General features: G+C 49.0%; 1 protein-coding gene and 1 pseudogene across 1 annotated transcript in view; one reads left to right on the top strand and one right to left on the bottom strand.

Annotated features, from left to right (window-relative positions):
- SNRPC (small nuclear ribonucleoprotein polypeptide C) overlaps positions 1-18296 on the top strand; it is a 116397-nt gene that overhangs the window by 47677 nt on the left and 50424 nt on the right. The window lies entirely within an intron of this gene.
- Positions 368-16709, bottom strand: LOC142292407 (uncharacterized; annotated as a pseudogene).

The raw sequence follows: 18296 nt of genomic DNA, 5'->3' as shown, positions 1-18296 counted from the left end.
GCTGCTCCCTGCTCTCTCCACGTGTAGCTCCGTGCGGTGGTAACCAAGGTAAATATCGGGTTGGTTACCCGATATTTACCTTAGTTACCAAGTGCAGCATCTTCCACGCGGCGCTGGGGGTTGGTCACTGGTTGCTGGTGAGCTCACCAGCAACTCGTGTAGCCACGCTCCAGCGATCCCTGCCAGGTCAGGTTGCTGGTGGGATCGCTGGAGCGTCACAGTGTGACATCTCACCAGCAACCTCCTAGCAACTTACCAGCGATCCCTATCGTTGTTGGGATCGCTGGTAAGTTGCTTAGTGTGACGGTACCTTAAGCATTATACTATTATTAAACACAAGACCCCCTTGTTCAAACAACATAAACATTCATTGTTCGTACAGTTTTTCTTTCCTATTGATTTTGTAATTTTTCCCAGCAAATGTCTGAATACACCACACAACTCTTACCCCTATATATATTAGAATAACATACAAAATAAGTTGGAAAGCTCCTTGTAGAATTCCCATCAACCACCCCCCAATTCCTTTAAACCAATTGGCAGGGTTTAGAAAAGAGAGTATTTCCCCACCAATTATCTTTATTTTCATCATTACCTTTTTGATATTTTTCCCTTAATTTTTGTATACTGCCCAATTTTGCTTGCAATTGTAATTCTCCTTATGGATCTATATAATGACAGCAGGCAGGTCCAATTATTTGACAACCGCCCCCTTGAGCAGCCATAAGATAATCTAATACTAATGTATGCTTATTAGTAACTGTCACCAATTGTTGCTGGACTTATATTGTAGTGTTGAGTATATCCAATATCTGGAAAATTTGCTAATCTACTGTAAATATTCTGTGGATTCTACCAATTTATCTCACATCTGCATAATCATTGGATATACAAATAGAGTACTGACAATCTTATTTGCACCACATGGGGTCGTCCTGACTCCCGTGGTTTATTATCTGCTGCTCTTTTGCATGCCATGTGTTTTGGTAATATCTTGGTATCTAAGGCTATGTGCGCACGTTGCGTAAATACATGCAGTTACGCTGCGCTTTGTAGCGCAGCGTAACTGCATGCGTCCTGCGTCCCCTGCACAGTCTATGGAGTGTGCAGGGGCCGTGCACACGTGGCGTTTTAGAGCGCAGCGCTTAGGCTACTGCCGAAGCGCTGCATAAAAAGAAGTGACATGTCACTTCTTCCGTGCGCTTTGCCGGCAGCTCCTGCTCTGTCTATGGGAGGAGCTGCAGGCAGAGCGCATGGAATCTGCTTCACTACGGACATTTCTGCAGCGATTTAAAGCGCACATGTGCTCTTCAGATCGCTGCAGAAATTTCTGCAGTGAACTGTACGCAACGTGCACACATAGCCTAATGGAGAATAGGGTACAATAAAGGTAGCTGGGGTTAATTGAGCTAATGTACATGTCCCTTGGATCCCCACAGGAAACCATTTATATGAACTTTCCCCACATACCCAATACATATTATGTGGAAGATTCCACAATGCTGAATGTTGCAATACTAATCGATGAACTAAATTAATAAAAACACTGACATTAGATAATACACACCAACTAGGACTTTGTCCAACAGGACTACAATAACCCACATCTGGATTACCACAAGTTTCTTGACCTGGCGTATATTCAGGTTACTCATTACACATCACATTCCCTCGTATATTACTATAAGATTCATTAGTCCCGTTCACAAACATCTTAGCAAATGTCCATGAATTATTGTGAACAGAGCTTTCCAGCAATATAGGTTTAAAAGCATGCCGTATTTAAAGTTGATTTGAAACTTATTTGTATGTTGTCCGTGGGTACAGTTCCCAATTTAATTAATCCTACTTTATTTCTTGGCACCCATGATCCTCCTTTGAACGCCACGTATTGTAAGTTTTTGTTGGTTTCGCTCATATTTCCTTTGCCACCAAGGAAGATTTACCCATCCTACAATAGGTATGGGTACAATTATGTTCCATAACCGAGAGTTCCAAGTGTCATTGTTTGCTAAGGTATTAGAACAACTGTTCCATGTTAAAATATCCTCCATTGTCACAGGGATAGCTAAAAAATGAATTCCTTTCTCGCCTTTTCATTGGGGGACACAGACATTGGGTTATATGGTGTCTCCAGGGGAGGCGTGACACTAGGTTTGGAAAAAGTGTTAGCTCCTCCTCCCACAGCATATAACCCCAGGTAGGCGAGAACTAGCTCAGTTTTTTCCTAGTGTCAGCAGGGAGGCTGACATGTCTGGACTGAGCTCCACCAGAGGTGCCTCAGGCCAGCTTATTTTTACTTTTTTATTTTGTTTTTCTTTTCTTATTCATTCTATTTTTGATAGGGGCAATACCAGGGTGGGTGCCTTGCCACCCCCGTTCCCCCCGTGTACGGGCAGAGGAAACCTGGCGTGCACAAACCGTCAGTCTTCCCTCGCGCCCAAGTGGTCGGGTCTGTGTACCCCTTCAGGCTCCCTGGAAGCACCTCACACCAAGGTAGCTCCAGATGGCTAGCAGAGCCGAGGACCTGCTTCAGCCTTGAGCCGAAGATGCGTCCCCGAGATCCCCGCATCCCAGGACAAACGCGTCTTCAGACGGAGCCAGGAGCAGGTAGGGAGACGACGAGTCAGTCCCCTGCATCCAAACCGCCGCCTGAAAAGGCGCAGGTGGCGCGATGCAGGCCGTGATCCCAGGGAATTATCATTAATTTATCTCCCGGCTTCGGCCTGCATCCTAGTAACTCCCCCTCCACTGCTCTAGGATCCGCTCCCTCAAGTGGGCCGTCTCTCCCCTCCATGCTGCCAGAGAACACTGGACGCCATTACATGTGGTGAGCAGACACAGGTGAGATTGCCTCCTTGGCTCTGCGATTCTGCAGCACTATATACCGCTCTGCTCGGTGGTATATCGCTGTCTTTCTAGCGGTGTGTGTCTGCTGGCTGGCGGTGTATATCAGCTTTTAGCAGTATATACTAACTGTGCCTGTAGGTATATACTGACTGTTTGACAGGGTGTGCTACTTTACTCGGTATATACCGGCTCTGCATAGCAGTCATTTATAATACTGCTAGCAGCTCCTCACCCACAGCAGTCCCTTTATAATACTGCTAGAGGTTCACTGTACTTATTGTGGAACTGTTGCTAAAATGCGTAATCGCAAGGGTGATAAAGCTTCCCAGGCGTCCTCTACGGACCTCTACTATGCTTGTACCACCTGTGACGCTCTTTTTCTAATGGCCGAAGCTATCCACTATGCCGGGGCTGTGATGCCCCTACTACTATGTCACAACAGCCTCCGCTGCCGGACCAGGAGGTCGTGCAGTCTGTAGATTTGGCTGCGGCCACTATCCAGGCAGTACCCCAGTCTGATGACGTTATTCCTGCCTGGGCTCTTCTAATGTCTAAGAGGTTAGATGACCTGGCCACTCAGATATCCCAGCCTTCCACAGGCTCTCAGAGCCTCCCCCCTGCTCAGCTCCCCCAGGGGAGCCCGCCTTCGTCTGGTGTCTCGTTCCCAGTACGTAAAAAGGCTGTCTCCAAAAGGCGCCATTGTGACCGTTACGTCTCGTCCAACTCGGACGATGATCAGTCTGACTCAGGCTCCGTGACCTTTAGTAGTCACGATTCCCAAGACTCTGACTCTGGTTCAGATGTCCCTTCTGAGTCTAGACATATGGAAGACACATTAATTTCGTCTGTCAATCACTCTGTCGATTTCTGATCAGCCTTCGGACCCGACTTCTCAGTCGGCAATCAAGCGGGCCAAGAAGCCTCCTAAGTCTTTTGCCCAGGATCCGATTTTTCATCAAATCATATCTAAACGGTGGGATCACCCTGATAGGAGGTTTAATAAAAAAAATCCTCCTCTTCATTCGCTTATCCCTTTCCATCGGAACTGGTTAAGCTCTGGTCAGTACCCCCCGTTGTGGATCCGCCAGTATCCAGGCTGGCTAAACACACGGTTATGTCTGTCTCAGACACCGCGTCTCTCAAGGACTCGTCCAACCGCGCAGTTGATGCTGCGGTCAAATCTATTTTCCAGGCTTCGGGCTCCTCTCTGCGCCCCCTGTTTGCCTTGACATGGGTGGTGAGAGCTATGAGTGTGTGGAGTAGGAACTTGCGCAAGTTGCTTCGCTCTTGCAATATTCCTTCAGAGCTCTTGAGATCCTTGATTTGTTCTCTCTAGCCTCTAATTATTTTCTTCACGGCTCCCTAGATGCAGCTAGTTTGTCAGCCCTAACTGCAGCCAACGCTGTTTTTGCCCGCAGAGTCCTGTGGCTAAAGATATGGAACGCGGACAGTGCCTCCAAGAAGTCCCTGTCCACACTCCCCTTCCAGGGTCTTCATCTGTTTGGAGAATCCCTGGACAAGCTTATATCTGAGACGACGGGTTGAAAAAGTACCATTCTACCACAAAAGCGGCCTGTATCCAAAAAATTTTAAAAGTCTTCTTGGTGTAGGCAGTCCTTTCGGCCCGCCCCCCAAAAACCATCACAGGGGTCGTCGCAACGCTCAGATCGGGGATCCGGTCCCTCAAGGGACTCTTCCTGGCGTTCCCACTCCAGGCAATCTAAACCCAAGGGACCTCGCCCCGCGAAGGCCCCTTCAGCATGACGCCGGGTACCCCTCAGAGCCGACTCCTGTTGGAGGGCGGCTTCTGCTTTTTCGGGATATCTGGCTACACCATACTCACGATGCTTGGGTTCGAGAAATCGTCACCTCAGGTTACAAGATCGATTTCCATTCCCTACCGGCCAACTGGTTTCTCCGTTCTCGGCTTCCAAAGTCCACAACGCAAAGCCAGGCCTTATGTCAGGCCATAGCCTCTGTGCAAAAAGCAAACGTTATCATTCCAGTGCCCCTGGAACAGCGCGGCAAAGGTTTCTATTCAAACCTCTTTGTCGTCCCCAAAAAACATGGCTCTGTCCGTCCTATCCTGGACCTCAAAAGGCTAAACAGGTCCGTACAGATTCAGACCTTCTGAATGGAATCATTGCGAGCCGTACTAGCTGCTATGGAACCGGGAGAATTACTAGCTTCCATAGACATTAAAGATGCTTATTTACACATTCCCATGTGTGTATCGCATCAACGGTTCCTTCGTTTTGCCATAGGACACAGTCATTTCCAATTCAGGGCCCTTCCATTTGGACTGGCTACTGCACCTCGGGTCTTCACAAAGGTCATGGCAGCCGTCATGTCCATTTTACAGAGGCGTCCTGGTCGTTTCCTATTTGGACAACCTACTTATCAAAGGGAGCTCTCTTCAAGTTTGCTCAGAAAGCGTGCAAATTTGCCCAGACACGCTCTCAAGGCCAGAGTGACTTCTCAACTTCAACAAGTCATCCCTCATTCCTCATCAGCGCATCACCTTTTAGGTATGCTGATAGACACGGTTCAGGCCCGGGGTTTTTCTTCCAGAAGACAAGAGGTCGTCCCTGATCCAGGCCGCCCAATCCCTCCTCTCCCGCCGTTACACATCCCTCCGGAGTGGGATGAGAGTGTTAGGCAAGATGGTAGCAGTCATGGAAGCCGTGTCGTTTGCCCAATTCCATTTGCGCCCTCTGCAATTGTATTTTCTGTCCTCTTGGGACAAGAATCCAGCCTCTCTAGACCGGTCAGTCCGCTTATCTCGGACTGCCCTCAGCTCCCTCGTCTGGTGGACTTAAGTCTCATCCCTTCTGCTCTGTCCACTGGCACGTAGTCACGACAGATGCCAGCCTGTTAGGCTGGGGGGCGGTGTTTCTCCACCACACTGCTCACGGATGCTGGTCTCACCCAAAGCGATCCCTTAATATCAACGTTCTGGAGATCAGGGCCATATTTCTGGCCCTTCAGACCTTTCAACCCTTGCTTCTGGGCCTCCCGTTTCGGATCCAGTCAGACAATGCCACGGTTGTGGCTTACGTCAACCGTCAGGGAGGAACTTGCAGCAGGGCAGCGATGAAAGAAGTCTCCAGGATTCTTCTTTGGGCAGAGATGCACATTCCCATTATTTCAGCTGTCCATATTCCGGGGATAGACAACTGGGCCGCAGACTTTCTCAGCAAGCAAGGTCTAGCGGCAGTGGAATGGTCCCTCCACGACAAGGTGTTCCATCAGATCACTCTTCATTGGGGGCTCCCAGATGTGGACCTCATGGCGTCTCGGCTAAACGCCAAAGTACATCCCTTCGTATCCCGGTCGAGAGACCCGCTAGCGCTCGGCTCTGATGCTCTAGTCCTCCCGTGGTCGCAGTTTCGCCTGCCATATGTTTTCCTTCCGTTCCCTCTCATTCCGAGAGTAATCAAGAAAATCAAAGCGGAGGGAATCCCGGTGATCCTCGTGGCCCCAGACTGGCCCAGAAGAGCCTGGTTTCCAGAGCTCCTCCACCTTCTCGGCGACACTCCCTGGCGTCTTCCCGACCGCCCAGATCTTCTGTCGCAAGGTCCAATATTCAACCAGAATACAGCACAGCTGCATTTGACGGCGCTTGAATCCTTGATTCTAGCCAAGTCGCGTCTTTCTTCCAGGGTAGTTCATACCATGCTTAATGCTCGCAAGCCTTCCTCCACCAGCATTTATCACAGGACCTGGAAGACCTATCTGTCCTGGTGTGACCGTCCTAATCGGTCGCCCCTTACCTTTTCAATCCCTTATGTTCTTGCCTTTTTGGAAGACTGTATGGACTCGGGTCTTGCTCTCAATACCCTTAAAGGACAAGTTTCTGCCTTCTCAATTTTTCTCCAGAAGCAGCTGGCTTCTCGCCCTCAGGTCCGTACCTTTCTTCAAGGGTTGGCGCATTTGGTCCCCCCTTATCGTCACCCCTTAGATCCCTGGGATCTGAATTTGGTTCTCTGAGCTCTTCAGCTTCCTCCTTTCAAACCCTTGAGAGAAATCTCTCTTCAACGACTGTCTTGGAAAGTTGCCTTTTTAGTCGCTATTACCTCTATCAGGCGAGTGTCCGAACTGGCAGCTCTGTCCTGTCGCTCGTCATACCTGACATTCCATCATGATAAGGTGGTCCTTCGGCCTTCCCCCGCCTTGCTTCCGAAGGTCGTATCCTCTTTCCACCTGAACGAGGACATTGTGTCATTCTGCCCGGCCCCGGTGCACTCCTTTGAGAAAGCCCTTCACACTCTCGATCTTGTCAGGGCTCTGCGGATCTACATCTCCAGAACAGCGCCGTTGCGCAAGTCCGATGCCCTTTTCGTCGTCTCAGAAGGACACAAAAAGGGCGACCTGGCTTCCAAATCCACGATTTCTCGATGGATCAGGACTACCATCTGTGAAACTTACAAAGCACAAGGTGTCGTCCCCCTCAATCTGTGCAGGCCCACTCTACACGAGCAGTGGGTGCCTCCTGGGCTATCCGCCATCAGGCTTCGGTGGCCCAACTTTGCAAGGCTGCTACCTGGTCCAGTGTGCACACGTTTAAAAAATTCTACAGAGTGCATACGCTTGCCTCCGCGGATGCTGCTCTTGGAAAAAAAGTCCTTCAGGCGGCAGTGGCCCATTTATAAGTGGCCACTGCTCGGTTTTTTGACAGTGTTTGTGTTCCCTGCAGTTGTTAGTCAGCTCTTAGGCTGACGTTCTACACTGTTAATAGTTCAGTTCCCACCCAGGGACTGCTTTGGGACGTCCCAATGTCTGTGTCCCCCAATGAAAAGGCGAGAAAGGAAAGGACATTTTTGTGTACTCACCGTAAAATGTCTTTCTTGGAGCCTTTCATTGGGGGACACAGCTCCCACCCTTGTGGTTTTGGTTGTCCTTCTCCTACTGCTTTTACATCAAACTGAGCTAGTTCCCGCCTAGCTGGGGTTATATGCTGTGGGAGGAGGAGCTAACACTTTTTTCAAACCTAGTGTCACGCCTCCCCTGGAGACACCATATAACCCAATGTCTGTGTCCCCCAATGAAAGGCTCCAAGAAAGACATTTTACGGTGAGTACACAAAAATGTCCTTACTTGTGGCGGTTACCGGAGAATGGGTACATATCCAGCAATCCGCATGTTGACTGCTGTTTAGTGCCTCAAAAATCACTTGATGATGATTTAAGAATCGATTGATCATTGGTTCCTCCTTGTAGAAATTGTTACATCCATCCACGAAAGGGAGTACCAGGATCAATAGCCACCACATCTCACACTTCATTTTCTAGATTGACCAATAGTTCTGCACCAAGGATTCCATAAACTGGTTTTCACTTCTGTAATCAAGAGACACAAGCATTATTCCCGCAAATAGCATTTTTCTTGAGGAACATACTCCCACTTCTCAACCCCAGGTCTCCTTACTAATAGGGTATGATCTTTCCCTACTGCAATGACCTCAGCCTCAGAAGGCGGTCCTTGAACATTTTGAGTCCAGATTTTGGCACGTACATTCGTGATATGAGTACCCAAAACCCTTGTCCCCTCTAAGGGCTAATTCAGTTGAAGTGCCTCCTTCCTCAGCCTGGGCTAAAGATACAGATATCAGCAGCATCTGTGCCATTCGCTGATTCCTTTTGGAATCTGACATCCCAAACCTGTGGGAATAACCCCCACCTTACCTGGTGTTAACGCAACCTTAGTAGAAAGAAGATCCAACCCGGCAGACAAAGGGGTAGATCTCTCTGGTACTACTGCTTTTTCATCAAATTTCCAATATATAATGGTATCTACCACATGTGATTCATGTGTACTGACATTTGGTGTCAGCATTCTCCTCAATGGTGTCATTGAGTCAGTGATTGGTCTATTGTTAATAATTTGTAATGCTTCACGCAATTATCTCTCCATTGTCCATATTGTGAATAAGATCCTTGATTTAATTTTTTCAGCATGGATTTTAACAATAAGTTCATTCTTTCCACCAAACCAGCGGCTTGAAGATAATATGGCATATGAAATACCCATCTAATGTTGTCCTGTGTAACTTATTCTTTGACCTGTTGTCCTGTAAAGTGTGACCCATTGTCAGTTTGTAGAAAAAAACAAAGCCAGCACTAAATGTGCACTACTGCACTAAAAATTCCAACTGTACTTATTATAAATTTGAGATTTTTGGCAAAAAATTGCAATTTCTACCGCCACGTCACGGCAAATCTCTTTGGGGCAGTCCTACGCTAAAATATTTTTATAAAATGTGCCAGCCGGCTGAATTATGGACTCAACAACGGACTCCATTATCTCTCCATTGTCCATATTGTGAATCAGATCCTTGATTTAATTTTTTCAGCATGGATTTTAACAATAAGTTCATTCTTTCCACCAAACCAGCGGCTTGAAGATATGGCATATGAAATACCCATTTAATGTTGCTCTGTGTAGCATATTCTTTGACTTGTTGTCCTGTAAGGATACTTTCACACTTGCGTTCAGCGGAGTCCGTCACTATGGAGAATAGCGCAGTCCGTTAACGCACTGCGCTATTCTCCATAGATTTGTATGGACGACGCACTGTAACGCAAGTGTCAGCGTTGTATCCGCTGGACGACGCAGCGTCGTTATTTTGACGCTGCGTCGGGCGGAATGAACGCTGCATGTAACTTTTTTTGAGCAGCGAAACCTTTATTTTTCACTGCGCATGCTCTTCTTTTTTTTTTTTTTTTTTTTTTTAATCACAAACTTTATTTTATTTCTTGGTGGCCGAACGTCCAGCTGAGCGCTTGGCCGCCGGCATGTCAGGGCGCTCAGCTGAGCGCTCGGCCGCCGGCATGTCAGGGCGCTCAGCTGAGCGCTCGGCCGCCGGCATGTCAGGGCGCTCAGCTGAGCGCTCGGCCGCCGGCATGTCAGGGCACTCAGCTGAGCGCTCGGCTGCTGGCATGTCAGGGCACTCAGCTGATCGCCCGGCCGTCGGCATGTTATAGCGCTCAGCTGAGCGCTCGGCCGCCGGCATGTGAGAGCGATCAGCTGATCGTTCACAATAGTCGGCTGCCGGTAAACTGTAAAGAAGAAAAAAAATAAAGCTTTCCGTTATTTTGTACGATCCGTAGCATTGCGTTGTGCCACTATATGCAACGCATCCGTTGCATCCGTCACACAACGCAATGCTATGGAAGCCGTCCAACGCAAGTGTGAAAGAAGCCTAAAGTGTGACCCATTGTCAGTTTGTATTTGTAGTGGAGTCCCATAGTATTGAGTGATTATCTCAAAAGTTCTAAGTGTACTCCATTGAGTGACTGCTTTGCAAGGGAACACTACCATCAGTCCTGAGAAGGTGTCTACAGTTGTGCAAACCTATTTGTACCCTCTACTTTCTGTCATGGGACCGATGAAAACCATTTGCCAAATTTGAGCTGGTAACTGTCCTCTTCCTATGTGTCCCATGACTGTGTGCGGTACCTCTCGTTTTTGTGAATGTTGACACACTGGGCACTGCATTATGACTTGTTTTATTATATCATAGGTCAGAGGAATACCTCTCTCCTGGGCCCTCCTGTTAGTGGCTTTTTCTCCCAAGTGTACACTTTTCTGATGTGCCCAAATGGCTGTACTTGCAACCATGATTCTTTTGTCTTTTTCTCCTTCAGTGGATGTTTTGAGTATTGCAGCTGCTTTATCTGCTTTGGAAGTAAACAGACGTTCAAGTGAGTCAATAGGTACATGTGCATCTACATGAAACAGTTGTTTTGGTATTCTGAATTAGTTCTTCAAGGATTTGCCATATTTCTTTGCCCCACACCTCTTTACCATGGATCAACCAATTATGTCTTTTCCACCCCATCATCCAGGTGGCTAATCAATTTGCCACTGACCAGGAGTCCGTGCACAAATGACATTCACTTCTTGCTCAAAACTTGCAGCAAGGAAGACAGCACACAATTCAGCATACTGACTGCTCTTTCCCTCTCCCTCCATGGTAATGTGTTTTTCCAACTTTGGATTGTATGCTACACTTTTCCACTGTCTTTTTCCATTGACATACCTGTCAGATCCATCCGTGAACCAGGCGTGCCTCTGTTGATCCTCTGACAAGTCTGAATAGCTTTGTCCCCATTTGACTGGAGATTCTTCCATTTGAGCTGCTTGGAGAGGATTTGCTCCTGGATCCTCTGATATTTCAGCAATTTTTTTCATGTAAGATGGCAACTCGACCTTCTCCATTCTTTGCCTTTTCTGAAATGTACCATTTCCATTTAATAATACTTTGTTCCTGGGCATGTCCTACCCCTGTTGGTTTTAGGGTTTGATAATACCCATTGCATTATGGATATCTGAGGTCTTAATAGGACTACATGTCCTATTGTTATTTGTTCAGTATCCACTAGCGCCCAGTAGCACGCTAGTAGCTGTTGCTCGAATGGGGTATATTTTTCTCCTGCATTTGGAAATTTACTGTTCCAAAAGCTAAGGGGAACTCTTTCCCCATACTTTTGCCATAATGACCAATTGGCATACAGGTGTTGCACGGAAACATGTAATTCAATGTCCCCTTTCTTAATTGGCCACAAGTCTGCAGCTTGTTGAATGGCCTCTTTGGCCATTTCAAAAGCATTTTGTTGTTCCTCACCCCATTCAAATTCATACTTTTTCCGAGTCACTTTGTACAATGGAGCCATCAATTGCCCCAAATGTGGAATATGCTGTCTCCAGAAGCCAAAAAGATCAATATATGATTGAGTTTCTTGTTTTGACTTTGGAATAGGGAAATTGATTATTTTCTGTCTTGCCTTGGGCAAAATTTCCCTATGTCCCTTGTTCCATTGGATTTCCAGGAACTTGACCTACTGAGCCGGTCCTTGGACCTTAGCATCATTAATCTCCCACCCTTTGGATCTCATGTGAGAGAGTAATTTGGTCAACTGATCTTTTACGGACTCCTCATCTTTTTCCTGTATCATTATATCATCGATATACCGTATTTTTCGCTTTATAAGACGCACTTTTCCTCCCCAAATTTTGGGAGGAAAATGGGGGGTGCGTCTTATAAAGCGGTAGCGGGGGGGGGGGTCCTGTCTGCGGCGATCGGGCGGCCGGGTGCCTGTGGCTGCATGCAAGCGGCCGGGTACCTGTACTTGCGTGCAGCGGCAGCCGGGTACCCGTGGCTGTGTGCGGGCGGCAGCGGGTGCTGTGTGGGGTCGGCAGCCGGGTACCTGTGCTTGCATGCGGTGGCAGACGGGTACCCATGGCTGTGTGCGGGCGGCAGCCGGGTGCTGTGTGCGAGCGGCAGTCGGGTGCCCGTGCGGGCGGCAGCCGGCTGCCGCCCTCACACAGGTACCCGGCTGCCGCCCTCACACAGTTACCCCGCTGCCGCCCGCACACAGCCATGGGTACCCGGCTGCCACCGCACGCAAGCACAGGTACCCGGCGGCTTGTACGCAGGGTGGGCGGGCAGCCTGCTGGCATGGGGGCGGGCGGCTGTGCAGCTTACCAGTTGTCCGCGCCGCGGTCCCACTTTCAAATGATGGCGCCGGTGGAGCTCTTGGATGAGAGCTCCATCTGCGCACGCGCTGCTCCGGGAGTCAGCGCGTGCGCAGATGGAGCCCTTGGATGAGCGCTCCATCTGCGCATGCGTCGCTCCGGGCGCCATTACTTGAATCGGGACCGCGGACACACTCCACCACTGAGCCGTCGCCGCCGCTCCCACCACTGAGCCGTCGCCGCCACTCCCACCACTGAGCCGTCGCCGCCGCTGCCACCACTGAACCGGGACCGCGGACACACTCCACCACTGAGCAGTCCCTGCCGCTGCCACCACTGAGCAGTTGCCGCCGCTCCCACCACTGAGCCGTCGCCGCCGCTCCCACCACTGAGCCGTCGCCGCCACTCCCACCACTGAGCCGTCGCCGCCGCTGCCACCACTGAACCGGGACCGCAGACACACTCCACCACTGAGCAGTCCCTGCCACCACTGAGCAGTCGCCACCGCCGCTGCCACCACTGAACCGGGACCGCGGACACACTCCACCACTGAGCAGTCCCTGCCACCACTGAGCAGTCGCCACCGCCGCTGCCACCACTGAACCGGGACCGCAGACACACTCCACCACTGAGCAGTCCCTGCCACCACTGAGCAGTCGCCACCGCCGCTGCCACCACTGAACCGGGACCGCGGACACACTCCACCACTGAGCAGTCCCTGCCACCACTGAGCAGTCGCCGCCGCCACTGCCACCACTGAACCGGGACCGCGGACACTCACTGCACCGGCCTGCTGCTGCCGCCACCACGGACCCCACGGATCCTGCCACCGCGGACGCCACCGCGCCTGCAACCACGGACGCCACGGCACCTGCAACCAAGGACCCCGCTGCCACTGACCTGCCGCGCCTGCCAGCACAACCTGTGCCTCCTGTGACCCCGCTTCACCACCACTGCTGCCCCCCTCCGGTAAGAGAACACCGGAGTATAAGACAGACCCCATTTTTCTTTTTTTTACCTTTTTCTATGTCTAAGTTTGGGGTGCGTCTTATATTCCGGTGCGTCTTATAAAGCGAAAAATACGGTAATGAGAAAACTGCATTTCTGCAGGCAATGGGAACTCATCAAAGTGTTCGGCCACCGTCCGGTGACAGATAGTTGGACTATGAATCCAACCCTGAGGCAATCTAGTGAAAATGTACTGCCTCCCTAGCCAGGTGAAGGCAAACTGATCTTGCGAAAAAGGCATTAGCCAAATCTATCACAGCATACCAGGTACCATCATGACTTTGAATATTTTCAACAATAGTGATAGTATCAGGAACAGCAGCGGTCAAGGAAGGAGTATGCTTAGTCAACTCCCGATAATCCACTGTCATTCTCCATGATCCATCACTCTTCCCCACTTGCTCTATTACTCGAGTGTCTAAAGCAGCAGTCAACTCTTCCCACGGATAAACTTGTTGAAGTCATCCCAAGCGACCTTTTTGGGCTTTACTACGTCCTTAGTTTTTTTTTCTTTTTTGACTCATCCCTTCTGTTTTGGTCGTAGATTTCGTATCAATCTTTTTGGCAGAAATGACCTTTTTGTATAGTTTCCACAGTTCTCCACTTTCTTTCCAATCAATAGACTCCTTGGACACCCCGGCTTTTATTAATGCCTAAAACATCTCTTTCCTAGACACCCTTGGGTTTTCTGACTGATTATTGGAAGCATTCTTCCAATCGGGATTAAAAAGTTTAGTTACCTGGGTGACATAGGGCATTAGTATTTTTGTTTAACGGATCCCCAGTCCCCCATATCTTGCAACTCCCTCATACGTGTAATAACTGTTCCAATAATTCTCTCCTGTGAGTGCCACCATTAAGGTTAACACCACAGTCTAATAAGCTGGGGGAGCAGTTTTCACATGTTTCTCATGCTGGAGGTCAAAGGATGCTGAAGATAATCTTCTATAGCTAAAATTCCAATAGCTGCCCTCATTGCCTCTTCTTTTAGGCGATCAACACCATCCCTTAATGTAAACAAAGGTTTTTCATTAAGGGGTATGTCTGCTTCAGTAACATGTTTGTCCATTATTGCTGCTGCAATAATAGTCACTAAACTATGGGGTCCTTTTTCCCCCTCTGAAAAGTAGATTTTGATGTCTTACTATGGTGGGATCTTTGGACAAAGTGGTAAACTTTGTTACATCTCCCGCATCCAATTGTATTCCATTTCCTCCCTGATCATGTATTCTGACCAGCTAAACTATATCACTTTCTCCATTGCGCTGTCCAAAGCACTTTAAGATATCATCTATCTCATTTTGGGAAAAATCCTCCACAGTCACTCGACTACGGATGTGAGGTTTTACATCCTCTACCCGGATGGGCTGTCCATCCTCATCATATTGACTATTTCCCCCACCGTCCCGTGCTTGGACTCGTGGTTTCATGTTCTGTTCTTTCAGATCTCTTTTTAATGGGTTTCGCAGTAATCCTTCCGGGTGGATTAATAGTAGGATCTGGGGAATCTTCTCAGTCCTGATCAGAGGAGGTGATATCCCACACATCCCCATCCCAATGATCTGGATTCCAGGCTACAGAGGCTGATGCAATACTTTTATGCACCTTTGCTTTAACTCTACCTCTGCATCTTTTCTACTTTGTTTTGAGCTACCTTTACAGCAGCCTTTTCTGCAATATTTTGATAATCTTCTAGCTTATCGTGGAGCAATCTAGTGCTGCATTCCAGCACCACTTTTTGCCCCCCCCCCCCGATTTCAATCACTTTTGTTCAATTTCCGACGTTTTTCTTCTTATATTAGAATTATGCTCATGCATAACTCGGTAGGCACTGAGTAAAATCCACATACGCCGTCCTAAAGACACTACATCACTCATCTTTGCGGGGACACCCCTGAGTACACAACATCAGTGGGTTCTGACCCTTTGAGCTTACTCTCCCAGGGTTCTGCCAATCCACAACAACGCATCTCCTGTGCCATAATATTGTATGGAGCCCTGGTCCAGCCAGGGATCTCCACACAATCATCCTCCTTTTTCCCTTTCTTAAACATTTTTCCTGGCTTTGTGCCAAAAAGCCGAAAATTTTGGCCTACTGCCAACAAATTATTCTCTTGCTTGAAAATAAATTAGGATGAAAGGATTATTTCTTATTAACAATTTTCTTAAAAACTCTTAGGCTATGTGCCCACCGGAGCTTGCTTCTGCGGAGTTTGCCGCGGAAAACCTGCGGATTTATCTGGATTTTCCAGATAAATCCGCAGGTTTCAGCAAGTACAGACACTCACCATGTTGCCCTATGGGACATGGGGAGTGTCTGTGTCCACGCTGCGAAATGTGCGGCTGCGGAATATGCTGCAGATGTCCCGCAACCGCACATAACTGCATGTCAATTATTCCTGCGGATTTACCTGCGGAAATCCCGTCTCTCCACTATGGAGATAGAGGCTTACCTGCCTTGGTCCCATACTTACCTGCCTTGATAGCACACACCCGAGTCACTTTCTTCCGGTGCAGAGGACGGTAGTAGAGCTAGGAGCAGGAAGGAGGTGGGCGGGGCCTGCACGAGCTTCGGTCATGTGACAGCCAGAGCTAGTTCAGGCCCGCCTACCTTCTCCTGCACAGTGCAGACGCTGACACACGGCCGCCGGAGAGTGTAGTGCTGCGTGATGGAAGTATGAACTCCCCAATCACTCAGCACTTGTTCTGCATTGAGGATGCAGTGCCGAAGCCATGGTACTGTATCCTCAATGCAGAATGACAGCAGCATATCTGCTGGACATTCCGCAGCACATCCGCAGCATTAAACCAAAGTTGTGCTGCGGATTTCTGGAAGCTCCTGCAGATATAACCGCAGGACACTTTCCCCGTGGGCACATAGCCTTATACTTTTGGAATTCTAAAGATCTGGATCGGTGCCAAAAAGAAACAATCTGCAAAATCAATCTATTCCTTAAATTTAATTGCATAACGTTCACCTTCTAATATACCACTCAAATGCACCCTTCCAGATATTCACGCATCCTGCCGACTACACCAACTTATGTCTTACCACGTCAAGGTGACAAGGCGGATACGCCCTTACTTACGTAGCACTCATTAATATACAAATTAGGCACACTGAATACAGTTTTATGGTAAAACAATAATGTGACAATTTATTAAGATTGCATCAGGATAATCAATTACGGAATGGCAGAAACAATATTACCGTGTTCTATTGATTCAATTAATGTAAATCATAGTATATAGAGAAATAAGCATCGATACATTACCAAGTATTGTAACATCACTTCTCAACCAGAGGGACCTCGGTCAGCGAGAAGGCGAATACTCTGGTATTATCATCACAGAAGAAGTGCGTCCACTATACCTTCTGTAATGTCCCTAACTCACTGAGCAGGGGCCCCCCTTTTTATACACCACTCCTACATCCTCCTCAATCACGGCTGCGCAGTATATTTTAGCCAGATCATCAGTATCTTGCAGTTGCGCAGTAGGTTTCAGAGTTAAGTTTTATGATCACACAACAGTGCTTCAAGGTTGTTTGTTACTAATTACAACATAACATAAACCAAGGTTTGTTACTGATTACATTTCAAAGTTTTCTAGTATGTTGTTTTTCACAAAGTTAACTCTTCATGATCACGGCATAACGCTCTAAGATTGTAGCATATGGACAGCATGACCTCCATAATCGCCTATTCTGAAGACTGGTTACCTATCTTAACCCAGTCACACACTCATACTTGCCTCATTCGTATCGCACACTCTGGCCTGGCGGATCTTCCACACACTCCGGTGGGGAAGTTGCTTCACTGGCCAGTGGCCATCTTGGGCGCATGCTTCGAGGGAGCCTCCAACCACAGCGGGGGGACTTCCTCCTTACTACCTGCAGCTGCGGCGTACCATCGGAGGACCCAGCACTGCTGTACCGGGCATCGGAGGGCAGGGACCACAGCGGTGAGTGCGCTGAAAAATGGGCTCTGCATCGTCCCCTGACCCGCTAATGCTCATGTTGCCGTCCATGTTTCCCCCCCTCCCCCACCTCCCCTGCTCTTCCAGTGTGTGGGGACCCTGGGGAGCAGACTCTGGGTACAGGGTAGAGGGTCACGGACAGTGGACCTGAATCACTCCTAGGGGTGCACAGCTGGTTGCACTGCTGCAAGGCACTGTTGCATGGCAGAGCATTTTGCCTCCCTCCTGCTGGATTTTAAAGGCTCCTGCTCTGCTGAAATACTTTGCTGAACGCACCTTGGGCCCTTAACTGCATACTTGCCCACACTTGGAGCTCTGACCCCTTGTCTGCTAACAGAACTAGCTATTCAGCTACTTCCATTGCTATGTGCCCCGCAGAAAATGCCAGCGCAGCGGATAGATTGAGGGAGTTCGCAAGAGGGCAACCCCAGATACACCACGGGCCCTGAGAGGCAACCCCTCTACCCCTACTAAAAGCACGGACGGTTGCAGGTCTCGGCATCCTGATGGTGAGGGGCAAGAGGTGGGGGACCTGACCCTCAAACAGGTCTTTGAGCAGCCACTCCAGGCCATATCCCTATGCAAGTCATCGCTGGCAGTGAAAACAGAGGAGGTACACTCTGAAGTGGGACTGCTCCGGCAAGTCCTGCAGGCCTTGAGTGGCCGAATCATAGAGGTGGCGTGATCCATGAATGCCTGGCGGCAGAAAGCGGACGATTTAGAGAACCGGATGCGTCGGAACAACATCCGCGTTATAGGACTCCCGGAGAGCTCAGAGGGTCAGCAGCCGGAGCTGTTCCTGGAGGAATGGCTCAAAACCAATCTGGGCAATGACTTTTCCGCAACCTTTGCAGATGAGCAGGTTCATAGTTGCTACACGACCTCTCCCTCCTGGAGCACCCCCTAGACTCTTCCTGGCACAGCTTTTAAACTACAAGGATAGGGATACGGCTTTGCATCTGGCCAGGCAGAAGGGCCCGCTC

This window comes from Anomaloglossus baeobatrachus, chromosome 2 (genome assembly GCF_048569485.1).
Source record: "Anomaloglossus baeobatrachus isolate aAnoBae1 chromosome 2, aAnoBae1.hap1, whole genome shotgun sequence".
NCBI classification, from domain to species: domain Eukaryota; kingdom Metazoa; phylum Chordata; class Amphibia; order Anura; family Aromobatidae; genus Anomaloglossus; species Anomaloglossus baeobatrachus.
Note: the sequence above shows the minus strand (reverse complement) of the source record. Positions and strands in the feature narration are given on the sequence as shown.